Here is a 22,278-nt window from a genome sequence, read left to right as displayed (position 1 = left end):
AATTTAGATTGAACAGTTGAGGCACGTACCTAAGGGAGGGGGCGGGGGTCCCGAGCCCAGCCCCGAAATTAAGCGGCATACGTCTCCCCTCCCGCGCCCCTGCAAACGCCACCACTCCTCACATACTTTCCTAAAGTACCGCCAAATCAATTTTCAGACGTGACAGCCATGCGGCAGTCAACATTTTGCTGCCTCTTTCACTCCTTTTGGATGGCGGTAGTTACCGGCATCTCCTGGGGTGTGAAGGCCAGTTTTCCCATCGATTCGGTGCCCGCGCGATTAACTTGAGATGCGGTCAGTTGTCACCATCGATTGTAACGGTCACGCGCATTGCTGTTCCTTCGTTTTAACCTTCTTTATTTACGCTCATCCAGGGGCCCGAAAAGGAATTCAGCTCGTAGTCAGCTGGTCTGCATGCTTGTGGAACGAGTTGCGGCCGGAGAAAACGCCAGTTGCGTTTCGCATTATTTCCTCAAGTGACGGCTCGCTGTGACGCTGCAGACCCTCTGCGCCAGATACGCGTGATATGGGTTAGAAAGGTGGAAAATAAGATCCTGCGAGAGGAGCGTCCGTCATCAATCCCTGCAAGAACCATTCAACCCATAAGCAATATGAGTGCCACCCGTTATCTTGTCTGGTTTCTCCCTAATTGTACTGCACTTTTCGCGCAAATTTCCAACTGGAAACAAGAGTCGAAAGGAGTTTAGAAGAGAGAGAGAGAATGAAGAGGAAAGGCTGGGAGGTTAACCAGATATCAGTCTCCGGTTTGCTACCCTACACTGGGGATGGGGGATAGGGGTTAGAAAGATCACAGAGAGGAAAACGAAAAAAAATAAAATAAATAATAAGAAATAAAAATAAAAAAGGAACACGCACACATGGAGACACACACACAAAAGGCGTTCCAGTTAAAGTCGTTCACACAGGCCGGTAGATCGCAAGAAGCGCAAAAGCGCTTGCACGGCTTTCTTCTGTGAAGGTAGGTCCTTTCGAAGTTGTAGAATTCTTTTTTCGGATAGCGGTTGGTCGTCCAGTTGGTCAAGCTCGTGGCTAAGGCATGCCCTCTGTGGACTCTACTGCGGGCAGGCGCACAAAATATGGCCAATTGATTCTTCATGGCCGCAGTGGCCACAAGTTGGGGTGTCGGTCATCCCTATGCAGAAGGCATAGGCTTTAGTAAAGGCAACGCCCAACCAAAGTCGATATAAAAGCGTGGCGTCTCTACGGCGAAGTTGGGATGGCGCTCGAAGACTTAATGTTGGATCAAGTGAGTACAGTTGCGTATTTCTTAAATGTGGCTCATTACATTGCGACGCCGTGCACTGCCGAGCAAGTAGGCGGAGCTTCCGTGCCGCGTCAGTTCTAGAAACAGGAATTGGGACGTGGCGCTCCTCAGTATGGGCTGAGCGGGCAGCGTGATCCGCCCGTTCATTGCCGATAATCCCGCAGTGACTTGGAAGCCACTGGAAGGTTATTTCATGGCCTGCATCACTTATATGGTGTAACGTCTCTGTAATATGGAATATTAGCTGTTCGTGCGGTCCGCGTCGTAAAGGTGACAGTAGAGACTGCAGTGCCGCCTTCGAATCGCAGAATATTGTCCATTTGTGTGGCGGTTCATCACCAATGTGATGAAGGGCAATTAAGAGCGCTGCGAGCTCTGCTGCCGTCGTTGTTGTCGCGTGGGTCGTCTTAAATTTAATTGTTGTAGCTTTCGCTGGTATGACGATTGCCGCCGCGGAGCTGCTTGGAAGGACAGATCCATCAGTGTAAATATGCGTAGAGTCACGGTAGTTCTCATACAAATATAGTAGCGTGAGCTGTCTAAGGGCTGGTGATGACAGATCAGCTTTTTTTTCGAGATACCAAGTATTGCGAGGTTGATTTTTGGCTGAGCGAGGCACCATCGAGGGATGGACGGTCTCGCAGCCGGAGTGAAACAAGCTGGCAATGATTCATCATATGCAGTTATCGTTTGTCTGAAAGATGTGTGTGGCCTGTCCGCTGGTAGAGAGGCTAAATGGTGACGAGGAGTCCTGGCTAGATGCCTTATATGGGTCCTGAGTACTTCAATATCAGTGTGGGTCTTGACAAGGTGGTCTCTAGCGATTGCTATCGTAGCCACTGTTGAAGCACTCTGAGGCAGGACTAGACAGATCCGGAGCACTTGACCCTGAAGACTTTGTAGTGTGCGTAGATTCGTTTTGCCTGTGTTGTTTATTGCTGGCAAGCTGTATCGCAGAAATCCTAGAAAAAGCACCCTGTACAGTTGTAACATGGCACTAGGCGACATTCCCCAGGTCTTGCCAGCGAAAAACTTGAACAGGTGGCAGATGGCTGTCAACCGTTTTTTCCCGTATGATATGTGTGGGCTCCATGACAAATCCCTGTCGATTATGACACCTAGAAACTTGTACGATCACACCAGTCGTATTATTTGGCCATTTATCATTACACTGTAGTTTGCCATGGGTTTGGGCGTAAATGGCACTAGTGCGCGTTTCTCGGAGGAAATTTCCAGGCCTCGATTACGGAGGTAGATAGCAGTTTGTGTGGCGGCTCTCTGAATTCTCGCTCGCAACTGTAGGCGTGTTACTGCAGACGTCCATATGCAGATGTTATCCACGTACATTGATAGCCTGACTGTGGTTGGCACGTGCTCAAGGAGAGCAATTAGTGTTAGATTAAATAACACAGGGCTAAGTACACCGCCCTGGGGGACGCCGCGGTAGCTATAATGTAGAGAAGTATGGCCTTCCTCGGTGCTTACAAAGAAGGATCGCATGGATAGATAGCTCCGTATCCATTGAAACATCCGACCACCCACTCCTACCTCTGCGAGAGCAGAGAAGATGGCTTCATGCGTAACGTTGTCATACGCCCCTTTAACGTCGAGGAATAAGCATGCAGAGACACGCTTATGACGTTGCTCATGTTGAATGTAGGTCGCCAGGTCGACGACGTTATCGATCGATGATCGACCGCGTAGGAAGCCCGCCATGGCATCTGTTGTGGTACTCCAAGTACCACTCCAGGCGTCCTAGGACCATCCTCTCCATTACTTTGCCCACACAGCTCGCCAAAGCGATCGGGCGATATGATGAGAGCTCCAACGGCGACTTGCCAGGCTTCAGCAGTGGAAGAAGGCGACTTGTCTTCCAGGTTGTTGGTAGCGTGCCATTTCTCCAAGATTCATTGTACACCTCAAGAAGAACTCCTCTCGCTCGCTCCCCCAGGTGACACAGAGCTCGGTAGGAAATTCCGTCAGGTCCTGGCGCTGATGTGCGGCTACACAAAGCTAATGCTGCCTTAAGTTCGTGGATCGAGAATGGTAGATCCAACCGGTGATCACGTGGTGGCGGACAGCTGCTCGAAGGCGATGGAATGTTGGTAGCTGTGAGTTGGCCGAATAATCTGGCCCAGAAATCCTCTGCCACGTCAATCTCCGATCTCTTTTGAGAGAGGGCAAGCGCCTTGAATGGGAATCGCTGTACGGGAGTGTCCGCAGTCCGCACACCGTTCTCCATAGTTGCGATAAAGGCTTGCGTGGATCTAGCGACTCACAGAAGGCAGCCCAACGTTGCGATTCGAGCTTGTCTAACCGGCGCTGTATCTTCTTTTGCGTGCGCCTGGCGGTCCGTAGATCGTCCATTGTTTTCGTACGTCGGTATCTTCGTTCAGCACGTCGTCGGATTGCTCGAAGTCGTTCTAGTTCCACATCAAAATCATTAAGTTTCGAGGAGCATGTTAGAGTACGCATAGTGTCTTGCACCACGCTCTTGATTGCCTCTTCCAAGTCGAAAGATGGATTGGCGTCGCAGTGTTCTTCCATAATAGACTGAAATTTAGGCCAGTCCACTCTTTGGATCGTATCCCGTATTTTGGAAGCGGTCAATCCTCTGATCTTGATGTACGTGGGGATATGGTCGCTTCCGTGCGTCTCTATGTCCGCAAACCACCCTGCACGTCTGACTAGGCTTCGTGAGATGAAAACCAAGTCAAGACAGCTGCTGTACGTGGAGCCACGTAAGAACGTAGGACTTCCATCATTCAGCAGCCAAAGTCATTACTGGAGGCGAACGATACCAGAGCTCTGCCTCTTGCGTTGATGATCGGACTTCCCCAGAGTGTATGATGGGCGTTGAAATCTCCAATGATGACCCAGGGATTGGAAGTTGAGGAAAGGATGTCTCGTATTCTTTTGTAATCAAATCGACTTGACGGAGATAGGTAGGCGCCTATAAAAGTAAAGGCCAGATTCTTTTTCCTTACGTTTAGGCGTATATATTGATTACTGTCATTAGGTGGTACAGGCTGATGAGTGTAGGTGAGGTCACGGCGAATAAACACCAAAACCTTACTGTTTTCATAAACAGCTGACGACATAAATGATTCATATCCAGAAAGCCTGATTTTGTTCGATAAGTTCGGCTCGCAAATGACGATAATGGGAAACATATTGGCGTACACGAAGCGACGGAAATCCGAAAGGCGCGCTCTGAGTCCGCGGGCATTCCACTGAAAAATAGCTGCTTGTCGGACCTCTTCCCTAAAAGACCGTGGCTGTGGAGCCATGATCTACTCAAGGGTTGCAAGCACCAGACTCAGAGCGTCCAGTACTTGAAGCGCACTTCTGGCAGACGGTGTGTGCATGTTGCTTAGCAGCACGCGAATGGCAATCATTAAAGGCCTGATAAGTGCTATCACTTGCTCATCTGTTTTCCGTGACTCCTCGGATACAGCACCTTGCTGTGCTGGGGGCGGCTTCTTCTGCGGCTCTTCTGGCGGTCGTGTACGCGGAAGTGGCGGCCATTCCTTTGTGGAGAGAGATCTGGCAGTTTGCTCCCTTCCAACATCGGTGTTCGGAGAGCTAGAAACGTCCGCTGATGATGATGCTTGACGACGTGACTTTTCCTGAAAGCTTGATGTTTTCCGCCGTGAAGACCTTCGTCGGTGTCGTCGTCTTCGCCGTACTTTCACAGCGGCCTTTTTGTGGGTAGAGTTGTCTCTCACCATTTGTTTAAGAATGGTGATCTCTTTCTTGATCTGGGGACAGTCTTTGGAAGAGGCGCAGTGATCACCTAGACAGTTAGGACACTTCAACGTGGTTGCGCTGCAGTTGTCTTCTGAGTGGGGTTCGGCACATCGAGGGCACACGGCCGAATTTCTGCAAACACCCTTCACATGTCCAATCTTCTGACAATTGAAGCATTGCATTGGTCTTGGAATAAATGGTCGAACCTGGTGGCGAAAGTGGCCGACCTTCACGTAGGGTGGAAGGCAGTCGCCTTTGAAGGTTATCCTCACACAACGTGTATTGCCGAGGCGACCAACATGCACAATCACGTTGTGTTCGCTTGCTGGTTTTATGAGAATTGGGAGGTCTGCATTACATATTTCATTGTCAATGTCATAGATGACTCCTGTTACTGTGGCACCATTCGTTGGCACGATGGAACGGACCTTGATGTTTCCCAGCTGCGTTACATGTGGTAGTATGGTCAGTGCACTCGGGCTCAACACATCGATTGCCAGGATGTTTCGCCTAGTGATTATCCTAACATCCTTGATCTCATTTGGCACGGTGTTTTCTAGATACACGGAGAGAGCTTGCCTGTTGACGACGCGCAGGTTGTCGGTAGCGTTCTGTGGCACAAACAGGATGGAATGAGGCCATCGCTGAGGAGCTGTTTTCACAGTTTTCGAGCTGGACGCCGAAGATGAGTTGATAATTCTTCGTTTGGCCTTGCGGTACTGGACAAGTCGAAAGCTGTCTTCCGAGGACTCGTCACCTGATGCGCAGTACAGCTCTGTGTCCTCGCTACCACTCGACGTATTTCCTCGCTTCCTCGAACCGATGTCCGCGGGTGAACGGGAACCGGGAGGATCCTCGGGGTGTTGTACATCCATCACCACGATGGAGGGTGCGGTAGACCCCACAGGTGCAGTAAGAAGTCCAGAAAAACACAGAGACGGGCGAGATGTGTTCCGCAAGAGAAGCACTTCGTCTTCTTCCCGGTCAGGAGTTTAGACATTACGCGATCTACTAAGGGAGAGAGCCGAGGCAACAGTCAAACAGGAAGGAAAAGCGAAAATTAACAAATTTAAACATTGTTTGTGGAAATATTTATGGGTCAACATCTTTTGTTGAAAAAGGAAGCAGAAAAAACACCGCCGGAAGGGGAGGATGTTTCCGTGTGTTTTGAATGACGCTTCTACAGTTATCAGACGAGTCGTCTGACGTAGCCACTTCCCTGCTGTTCTTATGTGGGTGTTCCTCAAGCATTTCGCGGTGGGCGCAGTATGTCTATAAACGCGGCGTCCTGCGCCCTACGCGGTTGGACGGGACCGGCGGCCTCGCATCGTTACGCAACTTCCCAGTTAACGATACGAGTCGGTTTTGGCACTTGGTAGAGCAGTAATGGAGGGATTCAAAAGAACTGGGACTATTCCGCAAATACATATTTCTCTGTAATTCTTCCAGACCAAATTCAAAAAACGCTGCTAGAAATCTTGATTTTAGACGTTCGCTTGTTTACTTGTTCTTGGCAGTGTTCATCCTGCACTTCTTTCCTGCGTGAGTCCATTTGATGTTGTACCTTGTTTGTAAACTAAAGGATAGATGTATCTCACAGGCATACCTGTGAGATGCACTTTATTTCATTCCCCTTTTGCGGGTTTGCGCAAAAAGGTAGGCATTATTCACGTTTATACTAGTTCCTCCGGCCCTCCCCCCCTTATTTTCATGCAAAAGGTTAGATAATATGCTTGAGCTATATTTATACTTGTTGGTAGCGAGTTAATATTACTTAGCCTATTTTTTTATTTAGTAATTTATTTACATTACCCCTAAGGGCCCTCAAACGAGGGTATTACATAGGGGGGGGGGGGGGGGGGGCGTGCACAAACGTGAAATATACACAAGAAATAAAACTACATCAAACAATCATACACACAAGGAACATAAAATAAATAGATATGAACAAGGGGTATATGCACTTAGTCATAAAAACACAAGAACATTTTACATAATATGTTAATATGTGCATATCACCATAAGTAATATCTAATCTGCGACCACTAACCGTTTTCTTGCAACAAAGTTTGGAAAGATGGTAAGTTAACATCAGTTAGCTATGCGTGATGGTAGGTTATTCCATTCTATTATTGTGCGAGGAATAAATGATTTTGCGTAGAGCGATGAGCGGCACATTATGCGTTTTACTTTGTTAGCGTGGTCACGGCGCGGGAAAACTGCAGGGGGTGGTGAAAAGAAGTCATCGTGAAGCGTGGAATGGTGATAAAGTTTATGAAATAAGGTTAGGCGAGCAAAGTGGCGTCGACGTGATAGTGATTCCAACTCGGCACGTTGTTTTCATGATGTGACGCTGGTGAAGCGTGAATAACCGAAAAAGATGAAGCGAACAGCACGGTTTTGCAGAGATTCCATGTTGTTGATTATGTATGCTTGATGCCTATAGGTTATGTTTGTTTCCGATCAAATTTTGTGTGCATGCATTGTTTACGCGAAGCCTTGTTGTAGTTTGTGCTTAAGCTCCCCAATACTTCATAGAACATGAATAAATCAGCAGGTGTTGGTATCAAACGGATGGCGCCGGTTGCTCCTTTTCACATTAGTAACAGAGAAATGTTAGACTAGTCGCCCAACATCGCCTAGTCTAATAGACGCTTGCTTATCAAAAGGACGTTACGGTAATTTTTCAATGCAAAAAATGTCGCTGTGGAGAAATGCAGCATAATTTGTGAAAATTGCTATCGATAGACTACAGATAAAGGATGTGTAATAAGAGAAAGAATTTTCCAAATCCACTGGTTCCAAATGATAATGCGTAAAATGTCATACATACTACGTACATTACATATGTCTGCGATGTTATTTTCATCGAGCAAGCTTGCACCTGCGTTTTTTATCCTAGTATTAGTTCACCAGTGCCCATTTTACTATATTAACAGTTTAGCTCGGTATCGTCCTATTCTGGCGAAGCAAGTTGCGGCAGTAAAATTGCTAGCCTAGTGACTTGCTTTTGCGTAGTATTCTAAAAGAAAGGCTTCTGGAGAAAACACACAACATGAAGCTGATTTACGTGGCACATTGCAGCGATGGGCTGCACATTTCCATGATAAATACCTGCAATTGAGTGCAACTCTTATGATTTTAGGAAAATATGCACTTGTACGCGACTCGTTAGCTCTTCTTAGGTAGAGGGCTAATCTCTCCATTTTTCGGATTTTTAGTACACTTTAATCCACAGGACTTCCCGCCATTATCGATTAAAACATATGCTTTACAAAGAGATTCGCATACTTACCATGCAGCAAAAGCGCGCTTGTTTTCATATAGCCCAACTTCTCAAAACTCTCAGGAGTATCTAACCGAGAAAGATTACCGTGTTCAGCGAATACTCATGGAAAAACACCCACGTGGTTAAAAGAAAGACAAAGTCTCAAATGTGTCAATCGGGAAATCCTGAAAGTCAATATTTTTCTACGCGCTCTATCTTCCTAGCTTGTGCAGCTCTGACGATATCTGGACACTGCTTTGGAATGATGCACCCGGCTGAGCTCCTGATATTTTGATACTACCGAAGGCGTCAGCCACTTCCTTCCCGGGTCGTCGATACACGCAACTAAACTTGCGTTTCTATGCGAAGACGTCACTCGACCAAGAAGGATTTTCATTCCTCCCTTTGTCTCAACATTTTGTAAATGGGAGCAGTGCCGTAGGATTAGCTTAACACAACACAGAGGACAGGCAGCCGCGGCGTAGTTTTTGCGTAGTGACCCCCCTTTCAGCCGAGTGAAAAAAAGGCGATTTCAAATTACGACAAAACCTGAGATATCGGTGCACGTGTGTTTAAGGAAGGAACTTTATTCATTAAACGAAAAAAGAAAAACGCAAGCACTGTTTGTGTTTTTCACGGTTTCTGAAGTATAACATGTTAGCAGCAATCATATAAAATATTATATATGATTCCAAATAGCAAATTAGAATGTCCTTTATATAAAAAACGACGACAAAACCTGTCGTTATCCCCTAAGGCATACTTCACTCAAGGCTTCGTGAACTGGAGCAAACTACGGAAAGCTAACACTTCTGCTGCAGGCAACTTCGATGGTGTATAAAATAGGCAATAACATTACTTTTACAAGTTGGAGGACGCTTAAGCTTAACCTTTAAGAGTGGAACGTGAAAGCATACGATGAACCCTTACTGCTGCTCACGCTTCCGGGAAACTGCGGCTTATACGTAATCCTAATGCTTACCGGGAAACGCTGGCGGCAAAATCTATGCACGAAGGCGAGATTTCTGGTAGAAACGCGGTCCCTTGAGTGGGTTGAAATTCTGTGATTGTTTCGCGCTTCAGATATCTAAATCTGAGATTTAACATAAAGGGCATGCGCCGTTTGCGGTTTGTTTCATGGTATTTGCTTGTGGGCAGCCATTCTTAAAATTCCGAGGAATAACTTTGTAAAGAACATGGGACAACGTGTGAGCAGCTTTACTGCCGTATAGAATTGGCACGGTTCGGGATGATCTTCTCGACTGCAGACAACGGCGCTGACGCCTACGCCGACACCGGATTTTCTGCTACACGTGGACCTTTGCGCCTTGGCGTTAAAGCCTAGAAAGATGTCTTGTAAAGTGTAGGAAAGGGCCCGCTTTTGAGACGCATTGTGACATCGGAACTGTGAGAACTGGTATTCGTTTTGCGGGGCCATTTTGTAGCGATTAGTTGCTGTTTGGTATGCTTATTCTTAGTTTGGTATGCTTATTCTTAGCATGGTGATGTGCCAACGTATTTTCTATGACAGTACCGCAAGACAAAAATAATTTTCCGTGGCTGTGCTATCGCAAACAGCAGAAACCAGCGGAGCTGGGGGAAGTCCAGTAAAGTAGTGCCAAACCACACACTTAGTCTAACTATTGCTTGGCTTTTCCCAGCTCTGCTGGTCTCTGGTGTTTGCGATAGCAGAGCCACGCATACTTTTTTCCTCTCTGAGAAATATGACCGCCGAAGTGAGCGCGCCGGTTTTTATCAAAGAATAATGACGTCACACCACCTGTTTTCACGCCGGGCTGCCCCTTCTCTCCCGCGAGGCCCCACCCACCCTCGCCGGGTCGTTATGATGCGTGTTGCTATTTCTATACTCTGCTTTCACTCTTTCTAAGCTCTCTCTTCCCAATTCGGTGATCCTGCGGGCATCAAGAGATACCCAGCGATGCTTTAACGGCTTCACTGTAAAATAGGCAAAACGAAAAAAGCGAATTCTGTTTCACTAGGCTGTGGACTTTGTGTGAACCAGGCTATGTGATACGTAATTTTAGACGGCAAGTACAGGAACCCCTGTCAGGTGCTGTGCGCCTTTAGCTGGTGTAACTTTCTCACCAGATATCAACAAAATCTCATAGTATCGAATCGAATCAAATCAAATCAAACCGAGCAGGTTTCGCTCTTCGTGTTTGTGCCAGAGGGTTGGGGAGAAGTCCTTATTCCGGGATTCCTGTGGCTTGAACAGTAAAGCGGAGCAGCCACATCAGTCTGTGCTGGTCCTGCTGGTTCAAGCAAGACAGCACGGCCTTCCGCGATTCGGGTGTGGGGTAAGGAATGGGAGGAGTGATAGGTGTCTAGAGACATTCGCATTGGTATGGTGGAGTGACGTGTATTCTTTGCAAAGGGTAAGGGGGCAAGAACAGATGGCCACAAACGATCACAACTATAACAAAAGAAAATGTGAATACAGTGAATAAAAGGACTTTAAACAACGAAGAAGTAAAAAAAAGTGACTGAGTGCTTCTGAAAACCGTGAATCAAGTTTTCTTCTTCAGGGAACCTTCATGGCCTGGGAAGCAGTGTATTCGACAATTATACTGAAAGAAGTTCCTTATAAAATGGCTAACTATCTGTACGCACGAAAGCAGAGTCATTTCCCGTCTCTCGCATGTACATCAGCCACACATACGTAAGCACGTGATATACTGCTACAGCACCGTGCAGTGCTCACAGAGCGGGCTGTCCGCGTGACGATTATTGTGATATTGTCGAGTGAAGATCCCGCGATCTCTCAGTTGCGTGACACGGATTCCGCGGCTTGTCTTAATCTTGACTGATGTCTTGCCTCTCGAGCGGGAGAAGGAGACGGCGATGACGGTGGTCCGGTTCACTCCAGCTACATGCTACAGCGAAGCTCCTGACGCATAGCATAGCGCTGCTTAAGCGTTTTGTCTTAAAAATTGGATCCAGATGGAATAATAATCTCGTAGGGCAAGAGAGAAAGAGAGACAAAGAGGAGGAAGTAGGTTAGCCAGTGTAAGTACCGGCTGGCTACCCTGTGCTGGGGAAAGGAGTAAAGGGAATAAAAGGAGGAAGAAGAAGAGGAGAAAAAAAAAAGAGAAATCGGAAAATTCACGCAGTAACGCGATAGTACGCGATACAACACTCAAAGGCGATCGCACAATTCGCATGTCCTTAAAAACTTCAGCAAAGCCCTTAAGGCCTTGAGTGCCGAAGCCCGTCTGGACCAGTGTCCTAGAGCTTTTTCTTCTGTAAAGGGGCGATTGTCCAGTTTTTCGAGAGCGGTCACGAGCACTGTTCTTGGCACTTTGTACCTGGGAAAGTCACAAAGGAGGTGCTCAATCGTCTCCTCGCCGCCGCAGGTATCGCAAGTAGGGCTGTCAGCCATTCCAATGCGGAATGAATATAAGTTCCTGAATGCCACGCCGAGCCACAGGCGGCACAGAAGTGTGGCTTCCGCTCGTGGTAACCCTGGTGGTAGACGGATTTGCAGACATGGATCCAATCTGTGGAGGCGTGCGTTCCTGAACTCATTGGTGTTCCACAGATTCTGCGTCAGCTCGCGGGCGAGGGAGCGAAGACTTGTGGCTGTGTCTGTTCGTGACAGTGGTATTGGGATAACGCGGGCACCATCGTAGGCCGATCGGGCGGCATCATCTGCACTGTGATTGCCCGAAATTCCGCAGTGACCCGGTATTCACTGGTAGATGATGTTGTGTCCCTTGTTGATTGCGTGATGGTTGAGTAGTCGGATGTCCGCCACTGGTTGCATATTTGGTCCGTGGTTGAAAGGGGACATCAGACACTGGAGAGCTGCCTTCGAGTCACATAAGAGGGACCATGACTGTGACGATTTGTGACAAATAAACTCTAGAGCAGCACGGATAGCTGCGAGTTCTGCAGCCGTCGATGAGGTAATGTGAGACGTCTTGAACTTGAGGGTGACAGACTCTGCGGCAATTACCACTGCTCCAGCTGAACTATTAGAGGAGACAGAACCATCCGTGTAAACGTGGATGCGTTCTTTGTGTTTGTCATGTAGGAATGAAAGCACGGTTTGTTTGAGGGCGAAAGATGACATCTCCGTTTCCTTTTTGATACCGGGAATAACAAGAAGAGCCTGGAGTGGATGGAGGCACTACAGCGGTATAGATGGTCGTGCTGTAGGCGTGAAGTTTGATGGTAAAGCTCCGTGGTTAGCGGCAATAATCCTGCTAACGCTGAACGAGGTCGAGCGGCAGGAAGGGAGGCGAGATGATGCGATGGAAGTCGCGCGAAGTGCCTGATATGCATCCTTAAAGCGTCGACTTGAAGATACGTATCGATAGGGTGGTCATGCGCGATGGCTATTGTTGCTGCCGTGGATGCACATCTGGGAAGTCCAAGGCAAATTCGTAGAGCTTGAGCTTGTACAGACTGGAGGGCACGGAGGTCGATCTTACTGGTGCCACCCAGTACAGGTAAGCTGTAGCGCAGGAGATCGAGGAACAGTGCGTTATAGAGTTGGAGCATCGCACTCACAGACGCACCCCACGACTTTGCCGCAAGAAATCTGAGCACGTGGGTTATCATGAGTAATTTCCTTTTTAGGTATGAGATATGTGGACTCCAGGAGAGGTCTCGATCTATTATCACTCCTAGAAAGCGGTGCGTCTTCTCGTAGGCAATCGGATGTCCATTAATTCTGACAACGTACGGTTTCATTGCTCTGCGCATGAAAGCGACCATAGAGCACTTCTCGGAGGACACCTCCAGGCCTCGCGCTCGAAGATAACCTGATGTTAGTGTGGCCGCTTTTTGAAGTCTGGCGCGCACCTGGGGACGCGTCACTCCTGATGACCAAATGCACATATCGTCTGCATAGATCGACACATGCACGGATTGCGGAAGGGTGTGAACCAGGTCTATGAGCACGAGGTTAAATAGAGTGGGGCTCAGGACTCCGCCTTGTGGTACGCCACGGTAGGTGTTGTGTTGTGATGACGCACCATCCTCTGTTTGCACAAAGAATGACCTGTCCTTCAAGAAGCTGAATATCAACCGAAAAACAAGGCCGCCTAGGCCGACATTGCCCAAAGCGTCCAGGATGGCTCGATGGGTTACGTTATCATAAGCGCCTTTAACATCCAGGAACATTGCCGCTTAGGCTTTTTGCCCTTAGGCTTTTTTCGTGGTGAACAGACGAGACAAGGTCGATGACATTGTCTAAAGAAGAGCGTCCGCGTCGAAAGCCTGCCATAGCGTCAGGGTATAACCTGTAGTGTTCTAGATACCACTCTAGACGCGTCAGCACCATCCTCTCCATCACCTTTCCTAGACAACTGGCCAGAGCAATGTGACGATAAGATGCCACGTCTAGGGGTGATTTATCTGGTTTGAGCAGAGGCACAAGACGGCTGGACTTCCATGCAGCAGGAACCACTCCTTCACGCCAAGAATTATTGTACACGCCTAGAAGAGCATGCCGGGCTGTTAGACCGAGGTGCCCGAGAGCTGCGTATGTCACCCCGTCAGGCCCAGGCGATGAGGAACGTCTGCACGCTGCCAACGCCGCCTGCAACTCCTCGATGGAAAACGGTTTGTCCATACGAGAATCCCGCGAGATGGGAACATCACAGGGGTCACGTGTAACGAACGGTGGAGGTAAACCAGCAACCTTGACACAGAAGTCCTCCGCTACGTCGATCTCTGTGTGAGCTTGGTAGAGAGCCAGGCACTTGAAGGGGTGGCGTTGTTGCGGTGATGTTCGAAGAACACGCACCGTTCGCCATATATGTGACAGGGGTTTATGCGGATCAAGGGCATCGCAGAAGGTTTTCCACCTTAGAGACTGCAGGGAGTTGATCCGACGCTCGATCTTCTTCTGTATTCGTCTCGCCTCCCTTAGGTCGTAGATAGACTTAGTGCACCTGTACCTTCGTTCCGCGTGACGGCGGATTGCTCGAGGCCGCTCCAATTCTGCTTCGAACTCCGAAAACTTAGGAATAGGCCTAAAAGCTCTTGTGGCTTCTTGAGCAGCGGCGTTAATTAGCTTTTCGATGTTGCCAGGTAGACAGTCCTGGATCTCTTGGCAATTCTTCTCCATAAGCAACGCGTATTGAGGCCAGCCAATGTGACGAAGAACTGTGGCAGACTGTGTCTTGCGTATGCCGTCCATTTTAACATATGTTGGGACGTGGTCGCTACCATGCGTTTCGTTGTCCGTAAACCATTTCACACTGGCACTTAGGCATCTTGAAACAAAAGTCAAGTCCAGGCAGCTGCTGTATGTCAATCCCGGCAGAAAAGTAAGACTGCCATCATTTAGGCAGCAGAGCTCATGGTCCGTCTACTCAGGAGAGTAGACGTAGACGTCCGTCATGAAGACGTCTACTCAGGAGAGTAGACGTCTTTAAGCTTCCCCATAGCGGATGATGCGCATTGAAGTCACCGGTAATAATCCATGGTCCAGGTGTCGCTGTTAAAATTGCACTTAGTCTCGCGTTGTCAAATCGACTCGACGGTGAAATGTAGGCACCTACGAGCGTGAGTGCGACGTTCTTGCATTTTATCGTCAAATATACGTACTGATTGCCGTCATCAGGTGCCACTTGGTGTGAAACATACGTGAAATCGCATCTGATATAAACGATGACTTTGCTGCGTTCGCTACAGGTAGCAGACATGCAAGCTTAGTATCCTGATAGGCGGATGGCGTTGTCAATGTTTGGTTCACAAATGACGATTATTGGAAATTTGTTCTTAAAAACAAACGGACGAAAGTCCGAAATGCGGGATTTAATGCCTCTGACATTCCATTGGAAGAGAGACGCTTCCTTGACCTGTTTAAGGAACGAGTGTAGAGGAGCAGCCATGGTGCTTCTCAAGACCGGACAGTACTGGATTCAGGGCGTCCAGTATTTGAAGTGCGCCTCGAACCGCCGGAGTGTGTATGGCGGTCAGTAGTACTCGTAGCGTGTTCATGAGGGCTCTTATCGGGGTGACAACTTGTTTGTCGTTGTCTAGGTTGCTGCCAGAAGGTGAAGCATGATTCGGCGAGCGTGCTACATCTTGTCGCTCCACTGGTGGATCTAGCCGTGACAACGGCGGTCGCTCCTCGCATGAGGCAATGGTGGTACCGACTTTCTGGTTAGGATCCTCATTGCTACTATTGCTAGTTGTATGTGGAAGTTTGTGGACTGTCAATGGACGCGGTGTATCCTTAGCAATAGCCGTGGGTTTCCTAGATCTCCGGCGACGTGAACGTCGACGACGCACCTTAGCGGCAGCCTCCCTGTGCGAGGAACCATCCCTGACAATTTGCCTCAAGACTTTTGCCTCATTTTTTACACGTGGGCAATTCTTTGAAGTTGCATCATGAGAGCCATGACAATTGGCGCACTTTCGGTCTTCTGCACGACAGGCGTCGGAGCTGTGCGACCCAGAGCAACGTGGGCACACGGCAGCATTTGTGCAAACCGCAATAACGTGCCCTATCCTTTGACACAAGGTCGTACTTTGACAAAAGGTCGTACTATGTGTCGGAAGTGACCGACCTTGACGTGTGACGGTAGGCTGTCTCCTTTAAAAGTTAACTTCACACATTGCGAGTTCCCCAGGCGACGGGCTTGCAATATGGCAATTCCCTCTGTCGCCGGCTTGATGAGTATGTGCAGGTCAGCATCGCTTATCGAATTATCTACGTCATACACAAAGCCGGCCGTAGAGTCGTGATCATCTTGTTTATAGCAGCGTACGTTGATGCTATCCAGCACCTTAATATTACTGAAAATGTCTAGCGCGCTGCGGTTTGTGACATCTATAGCAAGGATGTTCTTTCGGGCGTTGATCCTTACATCTTTGATCTGACCCGGAACAAGTGCCTCGAGAGACACAGATGTGGCTTGGCGGTTGATCCGGTTTAGATTGTCGCTAGCAGCCACAGGCACAAATAAAACTGTGAGGTCTGATGGCTTTCGCGTAGGGATCACAGTTGCCTTACTTGTGGAAGGAGATGTCCTGACGAGTCGTCTCTTTGCTTTGTTCTTCGCTACGGGCACGAAGTCACTGTCATCCGAGGTTTCATCACTGGTCGCTGAGTAGATCACAGTGTCCTCGCTGTCGGTGTCACTCGGGTGACTACACCGCTTTCTCGGAGTGGCCGTTGTTGACGTAGAAGGACCAGGGACCCCTCCAGGTGACTCCACGTCCATCGCCGTAGTTAAGGGAGCGGCGTCTCCCACAGGGTAGCTTCAAATTCGCAAAGACAAAAAAGCAGCGTTCCACACAGTAGACACTTCGTCGTCGTCCCTCATCTCGTAGGGAAAACTATGCGTCGGCGTCGACGAGCTCATTTACATTAATATCGTAAAGCGGGGACTGCATTCCGATGTAACAATGCTCTATATTTTTCTTACCACGCTGTTCCCTCTTATCTCAGAATATTTTTGTTATTATTGTTAGCATTACGTTAACAGAGAGACAGGGAAACGAAGCGCGGAAGGTAGAGAGGACAACCAACGACATGCCCTGTTGGCTACGCTACACTTGGAGAGGGAGAAGGGAAAGAATAGATAAGGAGAGAGAACTTTATTGAGAACCAGCAGTTTAATTGGCTGGGCCTAGGCCTCCCACGATGGGACGTCGAGGTCTTGCCTCTTCGCCGTTTCGTAGACCTGCTGGGTCGCCCAGAGTTGGTCATCGAGATGGGAGCTGCGCAGGGCGGCGTGCCATCTCGACGAGAGGGTCACGGGATTAAGGCCTGGGTATTGATGTTTGCACTGTTATAGCATGTGGGTAAGTGTTGCTGATTGAGTTTTACAGATCTTGCACGTCTGGCTCGGGTAGATGTCGGGGTATATGATGCGATAGCGTGTGAGGGAGTCGTATGCATTGGTCTGTAACAGGCGAAGGGTGGTTGCCTGAGCTCTGTTTAACTTGCGGTGAGGGGTGGGGAAGGTTTTTCTTGTGAGGTAAAATGACTTCCCAAGGTCATTGTATCTTGTAACGTGGTCGCGTGCTGCGGGTGCACCTGCACCCTCTCCGGCACGGTTGACTAGTCCTCGTGCTACGGAGTGTGTAACCTCGTTGAGGTTGGTGAGGTGCGGGTGGACAACGCTGGCGTGTGCTGGGATGCAGACGAGAGTGATTTGATTTTCAGACGAATGCGGGGCTTGTTGTAAGATACGGAGTGATTGTTCAGAAATACGACCCTTGATGTAGTTGTTGATTGCTGCACGAGAATCGCTCAGTATGGTGTGACAGGCTGGGTCAAGTGTGGCCGCGGTGATGGCGACTTCCTCGGCCGTCTCGGCATTTTGGTTAACGATGCTGGCAGCATGTCGGAGCAAGCCGCCTGCTGTGGTAACCACCGCAAAGCGCCTTCCATCTTGGTATTCAGCTGCGTCGACCAAGGTGTCGCCCGCGGTGTTGGCGTAAGTTTTGATGAGGGAAGTAGCTCGTGCATTCCTGCATTCTTTGTTGTGGTCCGGGTGCATGTTTTTGGGAATTGGGTCGGCGTGTATCCATTGTTCACTGTCGCGTGGTATTGGGTGTTTGTTGCCATGTTGGCGTTGGTAGTTGATATCAAGCTTGGTTAGAATGCTGAGGCCCATTTTCGTGAGGGTAAGCCGATCCAGTTGGGATCGACGTTGCGCTTCGAATAACTCGTCGAGGGTGTTGTGGATAGCTAATTGTAGCAGATGTTCCGTGCTGGTGTGGTTAGGTAGTCCTAAGGCCTGCTTATAGGCTCCTCTGATGATGATGTCCAGTTTAGTTTTTTCATATTTGCACCAGTTGAGAAAGGGCGCAACGTAAGCAATGTGACAGGATAAAAGATTGAACAAGGCGGATGAGGCTTTCTTCCTTCAAGCCCCCTCGTCGGTTGGTCCCTCGTTTCAGCAGTCTGAATGTATTAGCGGTCTGTCGAAGGAGCTTGGAGATAGCCGTAGAGTTAGCCCCGTTAGCTTCTATTGTCATACCAAGAACACGGGTGCTAGGGACCACGGGTATCGGTCTGCCATCCCTCATGTGGAGTTCGATTTCCTCGTATTGGTGTTTATTCGTGGAGCCCCGTGGGAGCCGTCCACGGAGTGTGGGGTGGTATAGGAGAAGCTCCGCCTTTCCAGGGGAACAGCGGAGTCCCATGCCTTCAAGATAGTTTTCTACTACGTCAATGGCGTCTTGTAGGGTAGTTTCAATTTGGCCGTCACTGCCCTTTGCAGCCCAGATTGTAATGTCGTCAGTGTATATGGTGTGTTCAACGGCGTCGAGTTTTTTGCAGTTCTTGCGCTAATCCAAGCATAACCAGATTAAACAGTATAGGGGAAATGACAGAGCCTTGTGGTGTGCCGGTGCTGCCGAGGGAGAGTTCCTCCGATCAAAGATCTTCGACCGACAGGAAGGTCTTCTGATTGGATACAAGAGAAAATAAAAATATAGTCAGTCATTCACATAGTCAGTCGCAGAAGAATCTGCGATGCCACAAGTGTTCGCAGAATCTATTATCCTTCACGAAGTGAAGAAGGTCTTTTTTGGTCTTGTACATAGAAAAATACATAGACCATGGTCCAAAGATCTTTCCTTCCGAGAGCGCTCTAGTATCTAACAGTTTGAGTTTAGCTTGCAGAGCACGCCGTTGAGTGTCAAAGGATGAGCAGCGACACAGAAGGTGCTCTAGAGTCTCATGGCACCAGCACAAGTTGAACGCCACACTGTTGGCCATCCCTGTTAGGAATGAATAGGCATTCGTAAATGCGACACCCAACCACATAGGACACAGTGAAGTTGTTTCGCCACGGGAGAGTCCAGATGTCGCAGATGTCCAGATGTCACCCTTATAGGGTGACAAAATATTCCACTTTAGCTCGCAAGGCAGACCCGTACATTCCGACCCCTTCGTGAACATGGCAATCGTAATGTCGTTGTCGAGGCGGAATCAATAATCTATAGTGATCTCTTTGAATCATAAAACACCATTCATGCCTGTTGCGATGAAATGGATTGCTTTTCGGATTGCAAGGGAAATATTGGGCCACTACGAACTATTGGGACAATATAGTGCACTGAACTCTCGTTAAAACGAATTCGGTTGAGCCAAATTTTCTCATATAACGAACAACATGGGAGCCCTTGTTTGGCTTTCCATAGACTCAAAGTAAATCGCCTCAGACGTGCTCTTTGGTTAAAACAAACATTCGGAGTGACCGCCACCGCGTCCGATCCTGCAGGCTAGGGGGGGGGCTCGATGTGCCGCGCACGGGGGCGCGCGCACCAAGGCATCCTGCTGGAGGCCTGTGGCGCACATCGCTGGTGTACAGAGGCGAAAACAAGAGCAGTAAAGAAAAAGAGACAGTGACGTTTCACTTCGTTAACACGGGTGACGCGCAAGCGCATGGGTGTTATAACGCATGCGAAGCTACCGGCCCTCGGTGCGCCTAGACTGTCCGCATCGCAGATCGTATTCAAGACAGGGAACACACGGCCGCACCACAGGGAGCCGCCGCCCAGTAGAACGCCCTCCTGTAAAGCTTCGCATACCAAATGAAGCAACAAGAATGTTGTCAGCGCCCACAGGCAGGCATATACACATCGCACTCGATGACCGCGGACGCTCACTGTCAAAACGCTGGCATGAGCAATCGCGGCTGCAGCAGCGAGCGAAGTAACCTTCGCGCTTTCTTTCGCTTCAACGCATACTGAGCGACGAGAACAGAGCGCACGCAAAGCTGCGAGTCATCGGCACACCTAGACAGAGCCCCCAAAGCAGATTGCCTTCAAGGTAAAGCCCGGGCGACCATGCGTGGCCTAAGTACAACACTCCCCTCCCTTCCCTCCCTGGTACCATGCGTGCGACGGAAGGCGGAGCGCTCTTGCCCTTTCCTCCTTGGTACACGTCAGTTTGAGCCACCGTCGTCGGCTCTCTGTCGAAGGCTTTCATTTGCACACACAGAGTACCGGGCGTGACGGCGAAGTTATCACGAGACGAACCCGGTACGTCCGTATCGCAAACGAAAACTGTAGCAACTGCCACAGGAGGTCAACCCAGCACTTCTCCGTCTGCCTTCCTCCTCCGGGACGCTTTGCTTGGCTTCTCCTTCCCCACTTCGCTCAACGCCACATAGAATTTCCTCTAGGTTGCGTTGCTTTGACTCGCGCCCAGCCCGCTCCTTCGTACTTTCGCTAGCTTGGAGCCTGCGGCGGTAACCTGACTTTCACTGCCCCATCACCCTCCCCACGTGTAGGGTAGCAAACTGGACTCAGTCGGAATAATCTTCCTGTCTTTCCTTCCTCCCTTCTCTCTCTCTCTCTCTGTGAGGCAGCAGATGCCTGCCTTAACTCCCTAGCGAACTTTTTCCAGCAGCACGAAGGCACAGAAGGACTTTTGAGGTCATTAGGTGAGATGACATCGTTTGTGTCTGCTCGCCGATTTGCACAGAAGCGCAAAACATCCATCACTGACTGCATGAAACCAAGCAACACCACTACTTGAAAACATTTTTCTGTTAAGTTCAGCTAAATAAATGTTTTCTTTGCCATTTTTCCCCTGTTTTAAGTCTACTTCATTTACTGTTTTGAAGTAAGATATTTGGGTGCACCTGGTCGTGCTGCCAATTATTCTTGTGATAAGACGAACTTCTGATAATACCAACAAATTTTCATGGTCTCTTCCAGTTCCTCTCAGAGGAAGTGTACTGTAGAGCAGACTTGACTGTCGTATGCACAGAAAGCCACTAGAACACCTATGCACTGTCAAAAGACGACCAAATCGTGTACCCACAATTGTGTACCCCCTAATTGTGTACCCACCCCAAAGTTAGTCTTGAAAAACGTAGCGGTGTTTTAGCGCTCCATAACCATATTATGAAAGCTGGTTTCTCTATCTCCCTGGTGAAGCACCCTGGCGACAGCAATCTCCGCATATGTTGGTGTTTGGTGTTGATAGCTTGGCGATTTGTTACGGGTGCATTGGCACAAACTACGCGGCACGATGGGACACAAGGTAAGACATGGAGCACAGGAGCGCAGACTCACAACTGGGTCTATTGGAAAACGAAAAATGACAGAAAGAAGAAAAACCTTTTATAGTGCATGTGCAGAGCCCGATTGTCCCGTTCTTATCACGGTGTGGTGGTCGAGTTTCAAGGGCGCAGTAATAAGACAGACTGGAATAAGAAAATTCATTTCACAGGTAAATGAGGACGCCAAACATTGTTGTGCAGACATCCACTGTAAAATGATGCTAGAAAAATGTTTGATACTTTTGTGGATGCATGTGCGGTTATGAATTATTTCACTTAAGATTATGTAGTTATCTTGCCGTGAGGAATGTTGCGCAGGAACGGGTCAAATTTTAATATGAAGTGAGGCATAACATACCTAACCTAGGTAAACTAGCAGAATTAGAAAAGAAAGAGCACTATTATACTACCAGACATGGAGAATATTGGAACGCTCTTGCACCTCGCTTGACCTCTGGCATGGAACGTCTATGTTATTCTTTGCCATCACTGTTAAACTATTATCAATCTATTAATTTTGACTTATTTATTTGTTCCACTGCTAAACTTAGATCTATGTTTGCAGAAGACAAAAACTGATTTAGTTATCCCGGCATTTATTGATTTATTTATTTGTTTCAATGTTTTCGAATCATTGTGTTTTACTTTTGTTCTGCACTGATCAAGTGTTTACATTTGTTTATTGACTGTTTTTCATCAATGATGCCCCAACGCCGCTCATTACGTGGGGCTGCGGACTCGTCAAGCCACCTACTGGCAGTTTTTTTCCGTTGTCCTCCATCTCTAATGTACGTAGTGGAAATAAAGATTTGATTTGATTTTTGCTGGCGGGGTCCTTGTAGCAGTATCAAAAAAGCTGAAAGAACACCGCAGGCCTGATCTTGAATCTTGTGAAGAATGCGTCTCAGTAGAACTTCCTCCACGTAATCATTGTAGTTATCCCTTCGGAAATTACTGCTTCCCAC

Source organism: Dermacentor andersoni, chromosome 9, assembly GCF_023375885.2.
Source record: "Dermacentor andersoni chromosome 9, qqDerAnde1_hic_scaffold, whole genome shotgun sequence".
In the NCBI taxonomy this organism is placed as follows: Eukaryota; Metazoa; Arthropoda; class Arachnida; order Ixodida; family Ixodidae; genus Dermacentor; species Dermacentor andersoni.
Note: the sequence above shows the minus strand (reverse complement) of the source record.